This window comes from Pongo abelii, chromosome 6 (genome assembly GCF_028885655.2).
Source record: "Pongo abelii isolate AG06213 chromosome 6, NHGRI_mPonAbe1-v2.0_pri, whole genome shotgun sequence".
Taxonomy (NCBI): Eukaryota; Metazoa; Chordata; class Mammalia; order Primates; family Hominidae; genus Pongo; species Pongo abelii.
The window spans coordinates 141,788,939-141,810,779 of NC_071991.2; the positions used below are offsets into that span (position 1 = coordinate 141,788,939).

A 21,841-nucleotide genomic window follows, 5' to 3' on the forward strand; every position below is an offset into this window, starting at 1 on the left:
TATAAACAGAGACATATACATTTAATAAATTCAAGATAGATTTTAAAATAGGGCAATAGAAAAATAAGAAGATATGAAAGTTCACAAAATATACTTCACTATACAATGCATCTTTGAAAGGTAGGTTACAATTTTGCTATTCAATTCTATTCTCCAATTCAGAAGGGAAATGAGAGCGGTATAAATTTTCATCAGACTAGCCTTGCTTTCTCAGTTTCTTCTAGAACTTATGCTAATACAACTTGTTGTTCAGATGCAATTTTCATAACCTTCTAACTTGAGAAAATAGAAGCACCATCTTCAAGGATAAAAGTCAGTTGAAATTCAGTTCCCCACTCAAATATACTTCCCATCAATAATTACCTAATGTCCTACAATTCACTGGGTGTGGGAATTTCTACTCTCTCCTATCTCAGGGTTAGTTTGATGCCTACCTGCAGTTTTCTTTCAGAGGTTAAAGGGTAACGACTGCCTCCCTTGATTGAATAATCTTAACTTGTATGTTCTGGGGACTCATTTGTTTCTTATATAAAACCAAACCCCTGACAGATTACCTTGATATACAGTGAGTAGTAGAATTAGTGAGTCCTCAACTTTTGAAATGTATAGCACCCCCCAAATGCCAAAAAAAATTAGAGATGAAATAGGAGAACAAAGAAGAAGGTGATCGTGTTAGTCCATTTTCACACTGCTGATAAAGACATACCCGAGACTGGGGAGAAAAAGAGGTTTAATTGGACTTACAGTTGCACATGGCGGGGGAGGCCTCAGAATCACGGTGGAAGGCAAAAGGCACTTCTTATATGGCAGCGGCAAGAGAAAATGAGAGAGAAACAAAAGCAGAAACCCCTGATAAACCCATCAGATCTCCTGAGACTTATTCACTATCACAAGAATAGCATGGGAAAGACCAGCCCCCATGATTCAGTTACCTCCCCCTGGGTCCCTCCAACAACACCTGGGAATTCTGGGAGATAACAATTCAAGTTGAGATTTGGGTGGGGCCACAGCCAAACCATATCATTCTGCCCCTGGCCCCTCCAAATCTCATGTTCGCACATTTCAAAACCAATCATGCCTTCCAAACAGTCCCCCAAAGTCTTACTCATCTCAGCATTAACCCAAAAGTCCATAGTCCAGTCTCATCTGAGACAAGGCAAGTCCCTTCCACCCATGATCCTGTAAAATCAAAAGCAAGCTAGTTACTTCCTACATACAATGGGGGTACAGGTTTGGGGAAATACAGCCATTACAAATGGGAGAAACTGCCCAAAACAAAGGTGTTACAGGCCCCATGCCAAGTCCAAAATCCAGCGAGGCAGTCAAATTACAACGTTCCAAAATGATCGCCTCTGACTCCATGCCTCACATCCAGGTCACACTGATGCAAGAGGTAGGTTCCCATAGTCTTGGGCAGCTCTGCCCCTGTGGCTTCGCAGGGTATAGCTCCTGCTCCTGGCTGCTTTCACGGGCTGGCGTTGAGGGTCTGCGGCTTTTCCAGGTGCACAGTACAAGCTGTCGGTGGATCTACCATTCTGGGGTCTGGAGGACGGTGGCCCTCTTCGCACAGCTCCACTAGGTGGTGCCCCAGTAGGGATTCTGTGTAGGGGCTCCAACCCCACATTTCCCTTCACACTGCCTTAGCAGAGGTTCTCCAAGAGGGCCCTGCCCCTGGAGCAAACTTTTGCCTGGGCATCCAGGCGATTCCATACATCTTCTGAAATCTAGGTGGAGGTTCCCAAACCTCAATTCTTGACTTCCATGCACCTGCAGGCTCACACCACAGGGAAGCTGCCAAGGTTTGAGGCTTGCACCCTCTGAAACCATGGGCAGAGCTGTACCTTGGCCCTTTCAGCAATGGCTGGAGCAGCTAGGATGCAGGGCACCAAGTCCCTAGGCTGCACACAGCATGGGGACCCTGGGCCTGGCCCACAAAACCATTTTTTCCTCCTAGTCTTCAGGGTCTGTGATGGGAGGGGCTTCCATGAAGACCTGTGACATGCCCTGGAGACATTTTCCCCATTGTCTTGGAGATTAACATTCAGCTCCATGTAACTTATGCAAATTTCTGCAGCCAGCTTGAATTTCTTCTCAAAAAACAGGTTTCTCTCTTCTGCCGCATCAATTGGCTGCAAATTTTCCAAACTTTTATGCTGTTTCCCTTTTAAAATGAAATGCTTTTAACAGCACCCAAATCACCTCTTGAATGTTTTGCTGCTTAGAAATTTCTTCCGCCAGATACCCTAAATCATCTCTCTCAAGTTCAAAGTTCCACAAATCTCTATGGCAGGGCAAAATGCCACCAGTCTCTTTGCTAAAACATAACAACAGTCATCTTTGCTCCAGTTCCCTACAAGTTCCTCATCTCCATCTGAGACCACCTCAGCCTGGACCTTATTGTCCATATCAGTATCAGCATTTTTGTCAAAGCCATTCAATAAGTCTTTAGGAAGTTCCAAACTTTCCCACATTTTCTTGTCTTCTTCTGAGCCCTCCAAACTGTTTCAATCGCTGCCTGTTACCCAGTTCCAAAGTCACTTCCACATTTTCAGGTATCTTTTCAGTAGCGCCCCACTCCACTGGTACCAATTTACTGTATTAGTCCGTTTTCATACTCCTGATAAAGACATATCCGAGACTGGGAAGAAAAAGAGGTTTAACTGGACTTACAGTTGCACATGGCTGGGGAGGCCTCAGAATCATGGTAGGAGGCAAAAGGCACTTCTTACATGGCGGTGGCAAGAGAAAATGAGGAAGAAGCAAAAGTGAAAACCCCTGATAAACCCATCAGATCTCATGAGACTTAATTCACTATCATGAGAACAGCATGGGAATTCATCATTGAATCAATCATTGAAAAGAATTAGTAGAGGATTGATAAATAAGCAGAGAAAGATAGGAAGAGCATTTCAGATTCAATTACCTCCTCGTGAGTCCCTCCCACAACATGTGGGAATTCTGAGAGATACAATTCAAGTTGAGATTTGGGTGGGGACATAGCCAAACCATATCAGGGATAGTCATTTTTTTCTCTGCTGTCATATTTATGGCAAGGTTCATTGTTCACTCATCTGGTCTCCATAGTTAAAACATTTCTTTGAAAATACTTTAACCAGATTCATAATATTGTATAAGATATATAATAAACTGAATGTTTGTGTTCTTTCCTCCACCCTCTCATTCATATAGGAAGCTCTAACCTCAGTGCAATGGTATTGGGAGGTGGGGCCTTTGGAAAATAATTGTGCTTAGAGGAGGTCAGGAGGGTAGATCCCCCTTGATGGGATTAGTGCCATTATAACTAGAGGAAGAGACACTGGACCTTCCTCTCTGCAGAATATGAGAAGGCAGCCATGTGCAAGCCAGGAAGAGAGCCCCCATCATGAGTCAAATCTATTGGCATCTTGATCTTGGACTTACTAGCCTCCAGAACTGTGAGAAATAAGTGTCTGTTGTTTGAGCCAACCAGCCTGTGGGATTTGGTTACAGCAACCCAAGATGACTAATATAACATCTTCACAATTCAGCAAATACATATATAAATTTACTTTACAGATGAATAGAAAGATTAGTTGCTTTTCTAGAACCACATGACCAGTATAGGATCAAAATTTCATTCTCTTCATGGTGAGCTTACTTAATTATTTGTTCAACTTAATTATTTGCTAACTGATCACCTACTGCATGCTAGAAGCTATGCTCAGCTTTGAGTCACAAAGATAGAGAATGTATGGTCCCAAATCTTAAGAAGCTTGCAATGGAAAATAAGCAGATAAGAAAATAAAAATAAATGTTACAATATCACAGCATTAAAAATATACTAACAGAAGGCTATATTGAATACATTAAGGTGCCACACAGAATGAAAGATAACCATTCTACTTGGAGAAGTCAGGAAAAGTTTCAGAGATATGGTAACATGAATTCATCATTGAAAAGAATTAATAGAGGTTTGATAAATAGACAGAGAAAGGTAGGAAGAGCATTTTAGACACAGAGAATACTGTCTAGCAAGATCCAGGAATAAAAAAAGAACTGGCATATAATGGCTTGAGCACAAAGCATGTATGGTAGAGACAGAAAAAGATAGTGACCAAGGGGGAGCCTGGGAAAGAAGCAGGAGTCAGACTGTGAAAGGCCTTTATATTGCACTCAGTACAATTTTTGTAAAATAAATGAACTGTCATTTTAAAAGCCTAACTTTCCTTTGTGTGTTGCCTTTGCCTTTGTCTAACATTACCAAGAGCACCTATATCTATGTGTCCAATCTTCCTCCAGTCCTAAGGGTAGCTGGGTCTTGGTATTCAAATTCTCTTTTCCACTTTTAGGGATCCAAGCTGGGCTCATCAGCAGTTAACAGGTCTAAGTGCTTGCTTCATTTCTGAGGAGAAGAAAGTACCAGGAGGACAATGAGTCCTATGGTACTTCATAACTATGGCTTGGAGACCCAAGTCAAGCTTTTTAGTCTGACCACCAGTCTGGCAGTGAAGGCTTCCAAAATGGATGTGTAAATTTGAGCTAAGAGTGGGTGTCCAGAAGAAGTCATAGTAAATAGCAAAAAGCTATGTTCAAAAACATCTATGTGGTCTGAGGAAAATTGGGGAGGGTACCAACTAAGGCTAATTGAGCTACTTTGGGGAATTAATTGATCACACCCAGGAAGATAGCCATGTAAAGGAATTGGCTGCCCCTTCCCTTGGTCCTTGTGGTGGGGTGTCTACTGGAACTGTCATGGATGTTGCCATGAAGCCTCTATATGGACCCAAATATCATAGCAGCCCATTCTGTTTTACGTATCCTGCTCATTCATTCATTCATTCATTCATTCATTCAACAAACACTCATTGATCACTTACCATGCAATGTTTTAAACACTCAGAATACAGAGACAAAAGATGCAGCCTCTGCTCTTGAGAAACACAGCATAGTGAATAAATTAAAATCAAGAACATTTCTCTAGACAAGGAAAACTCACTAGAAAAACAGAATTCAAAAATAAGATTTAATTCACAATAGCATAAAAATCTATAAAGTATTGATAACCTTATTTAATAAAAAGTACAAAGAAAAAGTTTTAAATTAGTCTAAAGAACATATAAGATGAGAAGAATAATTGGGGAGACAGCCTATACTTTTGGGAAGGGTGGTTTATTATCATAAAATCTCAATTCTCCCCCAAATTAACCTCAAGTAAGATTTCAGTTGGGTTTTCTGAGGATCTCTGAAAACCTCTATCATCTACATGGAACAATAAAGGTCCACAAATAACTAAATAAACGTTGAGAAAGAGGAGAAAAGTAGAAGTAGGAGAGGGAGTGTCCCAACCAAATCCACAGATGTACTACAAAGCCACTGTCATAGAAACAATTCCGAGCAAGAACATTTAAATGGACAAGTAGAACAGAACAGAGGGTAAGCGTCAGAAACAGACTCATGTACTTATAAGAATGTAATACATAATAAAGTTGGTAGCATAAATCAAGAAAAGATGAAAATTGGAGTTTAAAAACTGACATAATAAACTGACATAATTAAGTATCTGCTCAATATCATTAGACTAAAAAATAGACTCAGGATGGAAAATTAAACTGTTAAGATAATATAGAAGAATTAATGTGTGGCAAAATTGTTACACATTTCTGTTCAGATTACTAGAAGACAATGTTTTCAATATCTAAAACTTACAGATAACTAACATTGAAATTATACAAGTGACAGAGCCAGATTTGCATCTCAAAAAGATCACCTAAGGGTGCAGCAAATTGTATCTACTCTTTCTCTTCTTTTCCTTTTTCTTTTTGAGATAGGGTCTCATTCTGTCACCCAGGCTGGAGTACAATGACATGATCCTGGCTCACGGCAGCCTCAATCTCCCTGGCTCAAGCCATCCTTCCACCTAGGCTTTTGCAAGGCAACAAGAAAGTTTTGCAAGGATACAAGAAAGTTTTGCAAGGCAACAAGAAAATGAGAGTAACTCAACAGAAAAGTAGACAAAGGCATGACAGGCAACGTGAATAATAACATGACAACAAATTTACTGAGATCCTCAACCCACTAGTAACCAGAGAAATGAAAATTAAACAGCAGTGTAATACCGCTTTGAAGCTACTCAATTGATCAAAACATGCCCAGTGTTGGTGAGGACATGGGGCTACAGAGACTCTTGCACTGTGATGAACACACAGTCAGTGCAGCCATCCTAGGCAGCAATAGCTAGGATCTGGCTAAATAAGCACACCATCACTTTCCAACCCCAGAATTCCGATCCTGGATGTTCACATCCCACAGAAATTCTCACACAGGTCTGTAAAGGATGTACACAAGGCTGCTCCTTACAGCATTGTTTGTGATACAGGGAAGGTGAAAGGATTTGGGTGGCCACCACTGAAAGTGAGGATAGGTAAAATATGATGAATTCAGACTGTGGAACAGCAAGCACTGGTTAGAAGCAAAAGACTACAGATACACAAAGGAAAATGAGTAGATGTTTAAAACTCGTCCTAATTTTAAAAAGTAAAAAATGTAAAGTCGATAAAAGACAGCATTTATGTAAATTAAAAACACATACAAACAGTGCAGAATTTGTTATAATAAGAAAGAAATAAGTAAAATAACGCAGGAGCTTGAACAAACCAAAGAAACCAAATGATACTATGCCATGAAGATTTCAACTAATTCTATTTTCTGCATCTGCCCTCCCCTAATTTACCAAAATAGGTACATTGCAATTAAACCTACAAAGTGCCTTTATAGAGATTAGCTCTAGTGCTTGCTTCAGCAGCACATATACCATATAAATTAAAAAATATATACATAAAATACATTAGCTCTAAAGGGTGTGGATGTTTGGAGGAGAGAATAAGAAAAGGCTTCACCAAGAAGGTGACAACAGAGATGGGTCTTGGAGGACTTGTAAGACTTTATAGAAAGTAGGAAAAGGGGGAGTGTAATCTGAGGGCAACTGTAAAAGCAAAGGTTTCTAAATACAAGCAAAAGATAAGAAAGGAAAGAATAGGCTGGGTGCAGTGGCTCATACCTACAATCCCAGCACCTTGGGAGGCTGAGGTGGGAGGATCACTTGAGCCCTGGAGTTTGACAGCAGCCTGTGCAACATAGTGAGACCACATGTCTACAAAAAAATTAAAAATGAGCCAGGTGTGGTGGTGCATGCCTGTAGTCCCAGCTATTTGGGAGGCCGAGGTGGAAGGATGGCTTTAGCCCAGGAGGTTGAGGCAGAAGTGAGCCATGATCACGTCACTGCACTCCAGCCTGGGCGACAGAATGAGACCCTATCTCAAAAAGAGAAAGAAGGGAAAGAATTGATACAACTTATTGTACCTTTAAGTGATCTTTTTGAGATGAAAATCTGGCCCTGTCACTCTCCCTTAGATCCTTCAATGGATTACCTTGCCCTCAAAATAAAGATCAAATTCCTTAATATGGTCTACTAGGCCCACGTGATCCCTGGTCTCTGCTCACATCTTCAGTTTCATCTTGTGCTATGGTATTTCCACCTCTGTCCTCCAGATCTGAAATTCTCTAGCTTTCCTTCAATGACACTCCTGCCTCCAAATTACAGATTTCTCAAACCCTCCAGAAGAGGTCATTCTCAGGTTATATATATATATACTTTCAGAAATCAAAAACAAAACTCTAAGGCCTCCCAGCCATCTGAAAGGACACCTCCTCTAGGCCAAGGGCATTCCAAAGTTAAGCTGAAAAACTGTTTCAGGCCATGATGGAAGTGGGGGTCAGACATGCCTCATTATGCCCTCCTCTTTTTTGGAATTCAGGAAAAGCCGACCAGCATTAACATCAACACAGACCTAAGGTCTGATAAGAAATATTTACCATCTATTCTCTCTGAAGCCTGCTACTTGGAAGCTTCATCTACACGATAAAACCTTGGTCTCCACAACCCCTTAACATATCCCAGACATTCCTTCCTATTGATAATAATTATTTTGACCAGTTACTAATCAGAAAATTTATAAATCTACCTATGACCTGCAAGCCCTCCTACCCCCACCCTCAAATTGTCCCACCCTTCCAGATTGAACCAATGTGAATCTTACATGTATTGATTGATGTATTATGTCTCCCCAAAAATGTATAAAAGCAAGCTATACCCTGACCACCTCGGGCACGTCATCGGAACCTCCTGAAACCCTGTCATGGGTACATCCTTAACTTTGGCAAAATAAACTTCCTAAACTTTCTTTGAGACTTGTCTCAGGTACTTTTGAGTTCACACTTTTTAGCATCCATCAAAATTATAGTAATTTAATATTAAGTAATCATTTGTTTAATGTTTATGTGGGCATAACCTAGGTCCTTGAGATCAAAGACCACGTGCACAACTATATCCCTAGCCCCTCATTCAATGCTTTGCACAATATGGGTTGAGTATCCCTTATCTGAAATGTTTGGGACCAGAAGTGTTTTGGATTATGGATTTCTTTGGATTTGGGAATATTTGCAGGTACTTAACCAGTTGAGCATCCCAAATCCAAAAATCCCAAATGTCAAATGTTCCAATGAACACTTCCTTTGAGTATCATATCTCACAATTTGGAGCATTTTGGATTTGGGATTTGAGGATTAGGTCTGCTAAACCTATACATGTGTTGAATGATTGCATAAATTAAGGAATGGAGTAGGAGTGCTTTGGTTGGGGTGGGAACAGGTGATTCTGTTTCAGACAGCTACCCATGTCAGTAGCAGCTAAGTAAGAGTTGGAGTCAATTACGGAACCACTGGCCCTGTTCTTTCTCTCAATGTTCTACACAATGGGATCCTCAGTGTATCCACTGGGGGAACGAGATAAAAATATTAGAACTTTAAATGGCATTTATCTTTACCTCATTATTTTAAAACATCTGTGTTTGCATATCATACAGAAGTACACATACACAATTCATAAATAAATAAAACATATATATATTGGGAAAATGCCGCTCAAAATTTTTTTATTGACAGGAGGTAGGATGAAAGATGTTTAAAAATCACTGCTGTGGGCCAGAGAGTTTCCACTATTATTAGGCATCCAAATCAGCAAGGAGCTATTTTCAATTAGTTCTGTTTGACCCCAAACCTACAGAATTAAAACTCCATGGGTTTAGGGCAATGGCAAATTCAGAATGCTGATCAGATGATTATGATAGAAGCCTCTGCTAAAGAAACACTGCTTTTCTATCAGGATTCCTAAACCTGGCTTCTCATCCTGATCATAATCATCTTAAAAACAAACAACAGTCATGCCCAGTGGCTCATGCCTGCAACCCCTGCACCCAGGGAAGCTGAGGGAGGAGGATCCCTTGAGGCCAAGAGTTCAAAATCAGTCTGGGAAAATAGAGAGTAGTGAGACCCCATCTCTACAAAAAAATTAAAAATTAGCTATACATGGTGGTGTGTACCTGCAGTCCCAGCTACCAGGGAGGCTGAGGTGAGAGGATGGCTTGAGCCCAGGAGTTCAAGGCTGCAGTGAGCTATGATCACGCCACTGCACTCCAGCCTAAGCGACATAGCAAGACCCTGTCTCATAGATAGATAGATAGATAGATAGATAGATAGATAGATAGACAGACAGACAGACAGATAGATAGATAGATAGATAGATAGATAGATAAACAGATGGATTTTAAGGAAATTTTGCTGATTTGCCAGGTTTGGGAGCCACTGTGTCAGAAGCGTTCACACCACAGTGACTCCATCATAAATAGGGACTTGGTAAAATAAAGCTGAGACCTACGGGGCTACATTCCCAGGAGGTTAGGCGTTCTTAGTCATAGGATGAGATAGGGGGTCGGCACAAGATACAAGTCACAAGGACCTTGCTGATAAAACAGGATACAGTAAAGACACCAGCCAAAACCCACCAAATACAAAATAGTGATGAAAGTGACCTCTCTGGTCATCCTTACTGCTCATTATATGCTACTTATAATTCATTAGCATGCGAAAAGACACTCCCACCAGTGCCATGACAGCTTAAAATGCCAGGCAGTGTCTGGACTTTAGACCCTATACGGTCTAAAGTGGAGAGGAACCCTCAGTTCTGGGAACTGCCTGTCCCTTTCTTGGAACATTCATGAATAATCCACCCCTTGTTTAGCATATAATGAAGAAATAACTGTAAGTATACTCAGTCGAACAGCCCATTCTTTTATTCCTTTGCTTTCTTAATAAACGTGCTTCCCCCTTACGGACTTGCCCCAAATTCGTTCTTGTGCAAGGCCAATGAACACTCCCTTGGGGTTGGGATCAGAACCTCTTTCTGGTAATAATTACAGTAGAGCCAGAACTCCACCAAATGAACTTTACTGGTTATAGTCTCTTTAAGAACAGGAATTGGGCCAGGCGCGTTGGCTCATGCCTGTAATCCCAGCACTTTGGGAGGCTGAGGCAGGCGGATCACAAGGTCAGGAGATCAAGACTATCCTGGCCAACATGGTGAAACCCTGCCTCTACTAAAAATACAAAAAATTAGCCGGGCGTGGTGGCGGTTGCCTGTAGTCCCAGCTACTCGGGAGGCTGAGGCAGGAGAATGGCATGAACCCGGGAGGTGGAGCTTGCAGTGAGCCTAGATCATGCCACTGCACTCTAGCCGGGGCCACAGAGTGAGACTCCATTTCAAAAGAACAGGAATTGGCTGAGTGCTGTGGCTCACGCCTGTAATCCTGCCAGCACTTTGGGAGGTTAAGGCAGGTGGATCATTTGAGCCCAGGAGTTTGAGACCAGCCTGGGCAACAAAGTGGGACCCTCATCTCTACAAAACAATATAAAAATTAGCCAGGCATGGTGGTGTGCACCTGTAGTCCCAGCTAGTCAGGAGGCTGAGGTGGGAGGATCGCTTGAGCCTGGGAGGTGGAGACTGCAGTAAGCCATGATAGCACCACCGCACTCCAGTCTAGGCAACAAAGCGAGACCCTGTCTCAAAAAAAATAAAAATAAAAAAATAAGGAACAGGGATCATTCCCATCCCCATTCCTATCTTCCAAAAATTTTGGATGGGGAAATTTCCAAAACATCCCAAATCCAAACATTTCAAAAGACAAAAAGCAAGACAACCTGAATAACGGCGCTTCCAGGGACTGCTCACTATAGGGTAGGCAGGCAAGGACCCACTCCCTCTTCATGACTGCAACACCTCACTATAGCTATAACCAGCCTCCAGGAGGACCTGGGCATTCTCAGACATTATGTACCAGACATTTTAGAGATGTTCAACTGAATGAGATTTGGAAGCATATATATTTTTCTACGATATATGCACTCAAGTTAAAAATGTCTTTGTATAGGAGATTCGAGAAATATAAGCCTCTAATCTAGAGACTTAGGAAGAGTGATGGTGTAACTGCTGACCTGTTAGCAACACACAGAGGCATCATCACTTTGGCACTGGTTTATAAACTCACTGACAAGATAATCTTTTCCTCCTCCAAACTTCCATGGCACCTCTAGCATAAAGTGCACTGCACTTCAACATTATTGTTCATCTGTCACATCCATTACACTGTGAGCTCACTGACATCAGGGTAGGCAACCTATTCATCTTTTAGAACCCAGCAGAGCTGGTAAGAGGCTGTTCTTTTTTTTTTTTTTTGAGATGGAATCTTGCTTTGTTACCCAGGCTGGAGTGCAGTGGTGCAATCTTGGCTCACTGCAATCTCCACCTCCCAGGTTCAAGCGATTCTCCTGTCTCAGCCTCCCGAGTAGCTGGGATTACAGGTGCAAGCCACTGCACCTGGCTAATTTTTGGTTTTTTTTTTTAGCAGAGGTGGGGTTTCACCATGTTAGCCAGGCTAGTCTTGAACTCCCGACCTCAGGTGATCCACCCACCTCGGCCTCCCAAAGTGCTGCGATTACAGGCATGAGCCACCACATCCGGCCAGGGCTGTTCTTTTTTTTAAGGCAATGGCACTCTTTCCCTCTCTCCCTCTCGACCATTCCACCAAACATCTCCCACAGATACAAACCACGGAGAATATCAGGTATTTTCAACTTTGCCAATCAACTCTTTAAAACGACAGTCCATTTTAGAACTTGAACAAATATTTACTATACCATTTATTGACCCCAAGTTGGGCTTTCCTCCTTTAAAGAAGTTCAACGAACTACAAGAATTTGTGGATTTAAAAAAAAAAAAATTTAACCCAAAGACTCCTAGTGACCTTTGCTCAAGCTCACACAGCATCTCTTAATCCAGCTCTAAAGGATGTGAAGAGCTCCAGGCCTGAGGCACCATGCTGTGCAGCAATTTACTTCTTCATTGCACCAGGCTCATCCCTCATTGCCCACAGCATCCAGGGGTAAACTCGGAACAAAAGATTGCTTACACTTTCATAACTTCAAAAATTACATCACACATGCATGTCCAGTGTTAAACTACAACTGATTACACGTACTGCCTAAAGAAATTGTTGAATACTTGCTCTGCTTTTCTCCCTGTTGGCCTTACAATCCCTGTTTCTAATTTCCTTCCATCCTCGGGTCATAAAACTTTATACCCAGTGGCCTGGCACAGAAGTTTCTTTTCTTGTTTCCCTAATATCCTTAAAGCAGGCATTGCAGTCCACTGTACTTCTTCCTTCTATACAAGCTGGAACACCCTGAGTCCTAAGCTTTACTGTGCTTAAGAATGACCCGTCGGAGGCTGAGGCGGGTGGTTCACCAGGTCAGGAGTTCAAGACCAGCCTGGCCAGTATGGTGAAACCCCATCTCTACTAAAAATACAAAAAAATTAGCTAGGCGTGGTAGCGGGCGCCTGCAACCCCAGCTACTTAGGAGGCTGAGGCAGAGAATTGCCTGAATCTGGGAGGCAGAGGTTGTAGTGAGCCAAGATCATGCCACTGCACTCCAGCCTAGGCAACAGAGTAAGACTCCATCTCAAAAAAAAGAATGACTCAGAAAGCGAATTGGAGACTCCAGTGCAGGTGTACCACAAACTACACTTTGATCTATGGTGTGGCAGATGTCACAGCCGGATCACCCGCGCATCCACAAACTATACTTTGAGACCCTCTGCACACTTAGTTGTTATATACATTATTAATAATTCACAAGTGAACACAACTGTGAATTACTAAAAATTCACAATTCATTCATTCATTCAGGTTGAGGTGGTCTCTTTCACTTCTTAAACTCCCATCCTTTTCCTACACCCGTGACATAATACCTCTGAGAATAAGTGAATTTCTAAATGTCTGAGTTAATAGAAACATTCTTTTTACAACAAAACAGACCATTTCCTCAGTAACCCTTCCCAGAACCACCCATCTTACCACACTTACCACTACTGATTAAAAAAAAGAAAAACAGGTAGTGCCGATTAAACCAGGCAAGCTGAAGCCCATGGCTCCTGGACACAAATGATGATAGCTGTGACTAAACTCCTAGGCAAAGCTCTTTCATGTGTCTATCTGGCCAGTAGGCCTCTACATCTTGAAAGCAAAGTAGTAACATTGAGAAAAAAAGGGCCAGGCTGTGAAATGCAAGTTCAAAGCAAGCAGCAAAGTATTAATAGTTAAGCTTCTTTCTGCGAATAAAACACAGAGCTCTAGAGGCAGCCCCTGCAAAATCAAGAGCAGAACTCCTCAAGGAGTCCTCTCACAAACAGAGAAAGTACTCAGAGAGGACATCATTTTATTCACCTCCAACAGTCAATTCTTAAAATCTGACTTAATCATTTTATCTTCAAAAAACAGTCAGCACAATACTAAAATCCATTCCCTGTCTTATTTTCCCATTGCCCCTGCATTCGTTCAAGGTGTCTTCTTTTCTCACCTACATGACTACGATATCCATCTAATTGCTACAACAGCTATCTGATTGCCTTCCTTGCCTCTCCACTTCACTACCCACGCCAGTCCATTCCCTAAACTGCCCCCAGAGCTTTTTTTTTTAAATCTAACCTTATAATCTGATCTCATCATGACCTTGCTTGAAACCCTTCCAAGGAAGCCTATCCCCAGAAGGATAAAGTCCAAACTCAGTAGCAGGAACAGCCTACAAGGCCTTTCATGATCTGGCTGCCCGACTACCCTTCCAGCTTCATTCTCTGCCATTTCTTCACCACATCTCATGTTAAACCCACACTATTTGCACATCCCTGAACAGAGGGCGCTCAGGCTTGTATTTTTGCATATTTCACTTCTGCTATTGGTATGCTTTTCCTATATCCTCCTCTATACCAGGTTAACAGAATTTTTTTTTTTTTTTTTTTTTTTTTTTTTTTTTTTTTCAGACAGATTTTCGCTCTGTTGCCCAGGCTGGAGTGCAGTGGTGCAATCTCGGCTCACTGCAAGCTCTGCCTCCCAGGTTCACGCCATTCTCCTGCCTCAGTCTTCCAGGTTCACGCCATTCTCCTGCCTCAGTCTCCCAAGCCCGGCTAATTTTTTTTGTATTTTTAGTAGAGATGGGGTTTCACTGTGTTAGCCAGGATGGTCTCAATCTCCTGGTCTTGTGATCCACCCGCCTCGACCTCCCAAAATGCTGGGATTAAAGGCGTGAGCCACCATGCCGGCCAGTAACAGAATATTTTTAAAAGACAAGTCAACTCAAATCTCACCTTTGCTGGGCACATTGGCTCACACCTGTAATCCCAGCACTTTGGGAGGCCGAGGTGAGTGAATTGCTTGAGTCAAGGAGTTCGAGACCAGCCTGGGTAACATGACAAAACTCTGTCTTTACAAAAATATACCAAAAATTATCCAGGTGTGCATGGTGGTACACATCTGTAGTTCCAGCCCCAGGAGGCTGAGGTGGGAGGATCACCTAAGCCCAGGAGTTTGAGGCTATGGTGAGCCATGATTGTGCCACTACACTCCAGCCTAGGTGACACAGTGAGACCCTATCTCAAAAAGAAAAAAATATATATAATCCATCTTATCCATTCAGGCTTCTCTGATTCCCCAAGCAGTGCCACCTACTCTCTCCTTTATGCTTCCATTGTACTTTGTGTCCATCTCAACATAACACTTACCACGCTCTGCTGTCATTATTTGCTACCTGTTTCTCTCCTCGATCAGATTGAGAGCTTCTTGAAAGCAGAGAGCTTGTCTTTGTATATCTGGTTTCTAAGAATGCATACTGAGTAAATGAATAGAAGAAAAAATGAATGAGGCAATTAGTATGTATGCCTTGAATGGCACTAAATTTAGGCTCATGCCAATCAATGTGCAAAGGTTGAGAAAATAAATAAGGGGCAGCCAAGGATAGAAAATAAAACTATGCTCATCAGAATAGAAGAGGATAGGCTGGGCACGGTGGCTCACGCCTGTAATCCCAATCACATGGGGTCAATAGTTTGAGACGAGCCTGGCCAACATAGTGAAACCCCATCTCTACTAAAAACACAAAATTAGCCAGGCATGGTGGTGCGCACCTGTAATCCCAGCTACTGGGGAGGCTGAGGCAAGAGAATCACTTGAACCCAGGAGGCGGAGGTTGCAGTGAGCCTAGATCGTGCCACTGCACTCCAGCCTGGGCTGGACAGAGCAAGACTCCATCTCTGAAAAATAAGATAAAATAAAATAAAATAAAATAAAATAAAATAAAATTTTTAAAAAACCAGAATAGAAGAGGATAGCTAAGAACCACAGTGGCCAAGCCAGCCTGGCTTCAACAGCGACGAATGGAGAGACCACAGTCAGCCCCATTAACAGAAGAACTGGGGCCAGGAACGGTCGCTCATGCCTATAATCCCAGCACTTTGGCAGGCCGAGGCAGGTAGATCATGAGGTCAGGAGTTCGAGACCAGCCTGACCAATATGGTGAAACCCCATCTCTACTAAACATACAAAAATTAGCCAGGTGTGGCAGCACATGCCTGTCATTCCAGCTACTCAGGAGGCTGAGGCAGGAGAATCGCTTGAACCCAGGAGGCAGAGGTTGCCATGAGCCGAGATCACACCATTGCACTCCAGCATGGTGACAGAGCAAGACTCCATCTCAAAAAAAAAAAAAGAAGAACTGAGTTCAAAATCAGTTCGAAAGGTTCAATGTTGGGTCACAGGATCAGGCAAAAAGCAGAGGCAGAAAGGCCTTAGGAGTGTTCCAAGAACTAGTACTGGACCAGCTGAGAGTCAGAGAGAGTTCACCACGTGGGAACAATGCAGCCAGTCATGTGGGATGGTGGCACCATGACAGTACCTAGTCAGGACAATGACAGCCCCAGGGATAATGCTGATGAGTTCCTGCTTCAAAAAAGGTCATTGTCATTCCTTTAGTCCTGATACCTAGAACTACACAGGATCATTCCCTGCCTCTCCCCAAGCCCCATAACTTGATCTTAAAGGCATTATTGTCAATTAAAGTAGTCCCAAGTTCCAGAAGCTATTTTTATTCAGCCTCGTCTAATACAGCTTTCATTTTAAAATAGCTTTATTTTGAATCTATTTACTGTTCCCAGCCCCTATCGCTTTGTTCTTATAAATGTATTCATTCAACATGCATCACTGACAGGCACTGCTAGGAAAGGAAACTAACCCATCTTGACCACCTTTACACATCGGGTACTTATACTAAGGTGATTTCTATATATTACATTATTGAATCACCACAACAATCCAGTGACGTAGGTATTATTACATATTATTATTCCCATTTAAGACATTAGGGAAATGAAATCTAGGAAGATTCAGAGAAAGCACAGGAAGGTGAATATGCCCAAGATTTCACATTAAGTAAATGGGATGCAGGATTCAAATTTACCCCTGTCTGAATCTAAATCTCATTCTCTTTCCATTGCATCATTCTCTCTCCTCTCTAGGCCTTTATAGAGGAAACATAGGCCCAAATAAAATATCAAAATCTCAGGATGGGATGACAGGCCTGATTAAGAAACCCAGTCACCAAGACCAAGCAGTAAGAAATGAAAAAGAAAAAAAATAAAATGCTGAGAACCATAGTCTGCAAAGTGAAAGGAAGAATACCTGAGAGAGCTAGAGTGACCTCCACATGCAAATACACCCTGCAGACAGGAACAGGCTTGATGGGAAGAGCAAACTCCCTAAATGGTCGGTTGTAACTTTCCTACTAGTTGAAAAGTCAGGAAAAGCCTTGTGTGCTAACTCTCTGGACAAACACACAAGAATCCAGGGTTGTGACTTCAAAAACCAAAATATGCTGACAAGTCAGAGCTGGCACAACAAGAGGAGGTCGAGTTGATAAGAGAGAGAGAGCATGCTGTAATCAAGGAGAACCAACTGAAGTTGTAGGGAAGCAAAAAGAATAGCCAGGCTGGTTCAGGAGGCAGTTCTGGCACCTCTGACCCCATTGCCCACCCCTAGTAGGCAGCATGAAATATGCCAGAGGTCAACAATTTTTTTTTTTTTTTTTAGACAGAGTCTCACTCTGTCACCCAGGCTGTAGTGCAGTGGTGCAATCTCAGCTCACTGCAACCTCTGCCTCCTGGGTTCAAGCAATTCTCCTTCCTCAGCCTCCCAAGTAGCTGGGAATACAGGTGCCCACCACCACACCCAGCTACATTTTTGTATTTTCAGTAGAGAAGGGGTTTCGCCATGTTTGGCCAGGTTGGCCTCAAATTCCTGACCTCAGGTGATCCACCAGCCAAGGCCTCCCAATGTGCTGGGATTACAGGTGTGAGTCACCACACCCAACCCAGAGGTCAACAGCTTCTGCCCTAGATCAGAAGTTTACTCAATTTGCTCACTCAGTATAAATCAAAGACCCTCTCATACCTGGGAATGAGTTTTGTATTCCAGCCTAGAAGTAGAGCCAGCCCCAGTTTGAACTTTTTGCCTTTCTGTACTCCCAGTTCTTACCCCTTTGCTGAGCCTAGGATACATGCAAGGCCTGCCCTTCTTAATCCAGATTTTTGAGTCTTAATCTCAGTTTTTCCTATTGTTTCCCATACACTCCATGGCAGCTTAGAGTAGGCTGAAAACTGCTGAACTGTTTAAGACTTAATCCTTCAGAGTAACACGGCAGAAGTAGCACACTCTTTGAACATAAAGCTGTTCGGGACTCTATTACAGAAGAGGCTATACTTCCTTAATTACATTCTATTCTACAGCCACCTCAGAATAACTAGAGAACACGCTCAACCAGGAGCACTGGCAACAGCCAATGGGCACAGTGATCTGGAAATGGTCTAGCCAAGCTGTTTGGGCTGTAGACCATGGCATTCCTAAGAGCAAAATAGGCAAGGAGTCCATTAATATTTCACTTGACTTATGTCCAGGAAACCCCTGGAGTAGTGAATGGCTTTGGGGGGTGGTCAGATTCAACCAAAAATAACAGAAATCTCTGTCTCCCAGGTAAAGGATTCCTACTTTGTGTGTGTCTGTGTGTGCACACACACACACTCGAGAGACTTTTGGCATTCTTTGAAGTCACTGGAGGGGCACAGAGATAAACCCACTCAGCCTTGGCCTCCAAGACTAACAGAACACAACGTTTCCCCGAAAGAATAAAAAAGAATACAGGAATAAGAAAACACACAAACATGGGCTTAGAGATTTAAATACACACACACACACACACACACACACACACACACACACACACACAGGCCCTAGAAGGAACATATACCCTGAGATATGCACTCATTGTAAAATAAACTCGGGAATACAGAAGGACACGGGCATGTCCTTTCAAAGAGGCACACTTCTAGGCCCTAAGTAGGAGAAGGAAGAGGGGAGAGGAAGAGGCAGAGGCAGAGGGAGAGGGACAGGGAGGGGGAAGGAGGGAGGGAGAGAGAGAGAGAGAAAGGAAGAAGGGGGCGGAGGAGGAGATGGAGGAGACACTCTTTATTCTATAGGAGGAGACATCACGGAAGAGAAATTAACACTGAGGCCTTGGCCGGGCGCGGTGGCTCACGCCTGTAATCCCAGCACTTTGGGAGGCCGAGGTGGCGCATCACCTGAGGTCAGGAGTTTCCAGACCAGCCTGGCCAACACGGCGAAACCCGGCCTCTACTAAAAAATACAAAAATTAGCCGGGCATGGTGACGCGGACCTGTAATCCCAGCTACTCGGGAGGCTGAGGCAGGAGAACCTCTTGAACCCGGAGACGGAGGTTGCAGTGAGTGGAGATCGCGCCATTGCACTCCAGCCTGGGCAACAGGGCGAGACTCCGTCTCAGAAAAAAAAAAACAACAACGAACAAACAAAAAACCACTGAGGCCTGAAGATAAAGACACATGTACAACCACGGATGTCAGACTTCCAGAGGCACGGCCAAGGCAAAAGACAAACACATACAGACTGCAGTAGGCAGACAGGCCGGGTCCAGAGTCAGGCTCCGGTGAAGCTCCGAAGAAACAAACACTCAGGGAGATTTCGGAGGCGTCCGAGGACACCGCAGGGCTCGGCTGGCTTCCTCTGTCTCTGTGCGCGCCCCTTCCCCGGGTCACCCCGCCTGCGCCCGACCTGCGCCCGCGCACCGCGCCCTCGGGGCTCCCTGGGACAGCCCGCGGCCTGGCCAGTGCGCCCGGGCTCCCCTCCCCGCCGGCCCGGCACTTCCCAGCTCTGACGCGGGAGCTTCTTTCACACCAATGGGGCTCGCGCGCGGAGGGGCCCTGCCCCTCCTCCGGGAAGGTGTGTCCCTGTTTCCTCACCTGAAACTTCCTAGGAGAACCCGATCCCTCCCTCCCGTCGGGCGGCCAGGGGCGGGCCGCGGGTGGGGCGGCCGGGCCTGCGCTGGGGACGGCGCTGGGGACTGCGGCCGGCGCCGGGACCTGGAGGGGACGCTGGGGCCGAAGCAGCATGTGACACCGACCAGGTGGGTACCCTCCTCCCGTCTCGGCCCTGGACTCCCGGCGGCTGTGGAGCCCGGCGGAGGTGGGGCAGGGACAGGAAGGAAAAGGAAGCCAGGCCTTTCCCAGGGATCGGCCCCCGCTGGGTCCGGGGTGCAGGCTCCGGAAATGGGGGGGCTGGGCCCGCAGGCAGGGCTCGGGGTGTGTGGCTGAGGACCCTGGTGGGGAAGAGGAGAGGAACTGGAGGAAATGTTGTTGCCTAAAAGTTTGCTTCCGGTCGGGTCCCGCCTAGGAAATGGGCACCCTGCCCCCAGACGTTCCGGGCCAATAATCAGGGCTCTTTCTTCAAAGTCGGCGCCCTGAAGAAAGCTAAGCCGTATCAGAAGGAATAACTGAGATTCCCTTTCTAGGCTGTTCCTTACCTGGAGAGCTTTTATAGGCTCCTTTTCCTTAACCAGGCCGGGGCCTTTCCTTATGTATCTCCGTAGGTATTTGCATACTGTGTGAGTCTCTGTGTAGCTTCTCTCCGTGTTAACCAAAGCTCCGTAACCTGGAACAGTGACTCGTGCCCTGCCCCTCACCCCAGTTCCCTACATATGGGGAGCCTCCTAAAGCTTGATGTGAATCACAACATCGCATTCTTAGCAAGGTGGAAAGAAGTTATTTAGAGTTGGGGGCTGAGGTAGGGGTCGGGGTGCTAGAATGCGGACTCAGAGCTCTAGAACCACTGAGCATCTTTTGCAGTTACCTTCCGGCAAGACTGCCGGAGGAGAGCCAATTGTGATACTACGTCATTTCCATATCTCAGTCCCTTTCTTCCCTTCCTGGATCTTGGGTTCCAAAGACAGATTTGCCCTCCTGTCTACCTAGAAGTGAACTCTGGCCAGGACTCTTGTCTGGTTGAGAGAGAAGGGTGTGTCAAACAGATGAGAGAGGGTGGTTTTCCTTTCGAGCTTCCTCCCTAGCTTGCTCCCCTACTGCACTCCACTGTCTGGCCTTGCATCTTGGGCCTAATCCAGAGGTCCCAGCTCCAGCTAAAAAGCTCTTGATGTGGCCTCTGTCTCAGACGTCCTGTTTTATCCACATTTGGAGCGTGAAGAAGTACCTGACATAGGCCTTAGCAAAATGGGTGTCATTTGTTAACCAATCTGTGGGCCTAAAACTGAAGCCATGGCTAGTGAAGGAGTCCTGGGGAGCTGGGAAGATGGGATGAGGGCATGTCAGTTCTGGGTGAGACTGTTATGCAGGAGGAATGTATGTCATGGTCCTAGTGGGGAGGAGAGGGAAATCAGGAGGAGTGCAAAGGAATCCCTCTCATCAACAGAATATAGTGATTCTCAATAGAGAGAAGAGTGTTCATATATTAGAGGTCCTGAGAGTGTATCGGTGCCCTTAACGCGGTCTGTCTGAGGTTCCGTGGCCACATTACACATGGTGTCTGTGGGATAGACAGGAATACGTCATTTGTGGTGTCTGGAGAGATCAGTCGCTCTGTGGTATGGACAGGAATGGAGTCACTCGTAGGGTCTTGGGTTCAATGGAAGCAGCATTACTCAAGTGTCAGTGGTGTAGACAAACAGGTGACCCAACAGCTCTGGTGTAGACAGGGGCTGGGTCACTCACAGTGTCTGTGGAGTAAGCAGGAGCTGATCGCTTATGGTGCCTGCAAGGTAGACTGGAACAAAGTCACCCTCAAGGTCTATGTTGATACACAAACACGTCACTCACACTAATGTTATCTGTGTGGGTGCCACCAGGACCACAGATGAGATTGTAGAGTGTAAGTCAGCATTGACACGAATAATGTTCTTATATAAACCATCTGGTCTATAAAGCAGTTGGTGTGACATTTTCAGACATTAGGGAATAGATAAATGTTTATTACAGCTCTCACTGGCATGGTGGGACTTTCCTACAATGGACAGAACACACATTGTAGTAGTCAGTGGTCCAGAAAGCTACCCCTATTTTGATATCTTTGTAGTATTGAGGGCAGTGATGTCAAACAGTGAATAAAGTTATATATCTATGTGGTGATCTTATTTTAACCTCAATATTATTTTAGTGATTTGTAAGTCAGAATATTTGAAATCGACCTTGCTAGAAAATCCAGAAAGCATG

The 21,841-nt window shown here is 44.2% G+C and overlaps 1 protein-coding gene and 1 long non-coding RNA gene across 2 annotated transcripts in view; one reads left to right on the forward strand and one right to left on the reverse strand.

Annotated features, from left to right (window-relative positions):
- On the reverse strand, window positions 1-19,679 carry LOC129060509 (uncharacterized). The gene is made up of 2 exons (XR_008527297.2): window positions 19,583-19,679; window positions 1-2,638 (listed from the first exon to the last, which is right to left on the reverse strand). It is a non-coding gene; the product is annotated as an uncharacterized LOC129060509 (long non-coding RNA).
- ARHGEF5 (Rho guanine nucleotide exchange factor 5) overlaps window positions 19,659-21,841 on the forward strand; it is a 25,221-nt gene continuing 23,038 nt past the window's right edge. The window contains exon 1 of the mRNA XM_009243374.4: window positions 19,659-19,746. The gene's annotated coding sequence lies outside the window, so the exon portion shown is untranslated. The remainder of the gene's footprint in view (window positions 19,747-21,841) is intronic.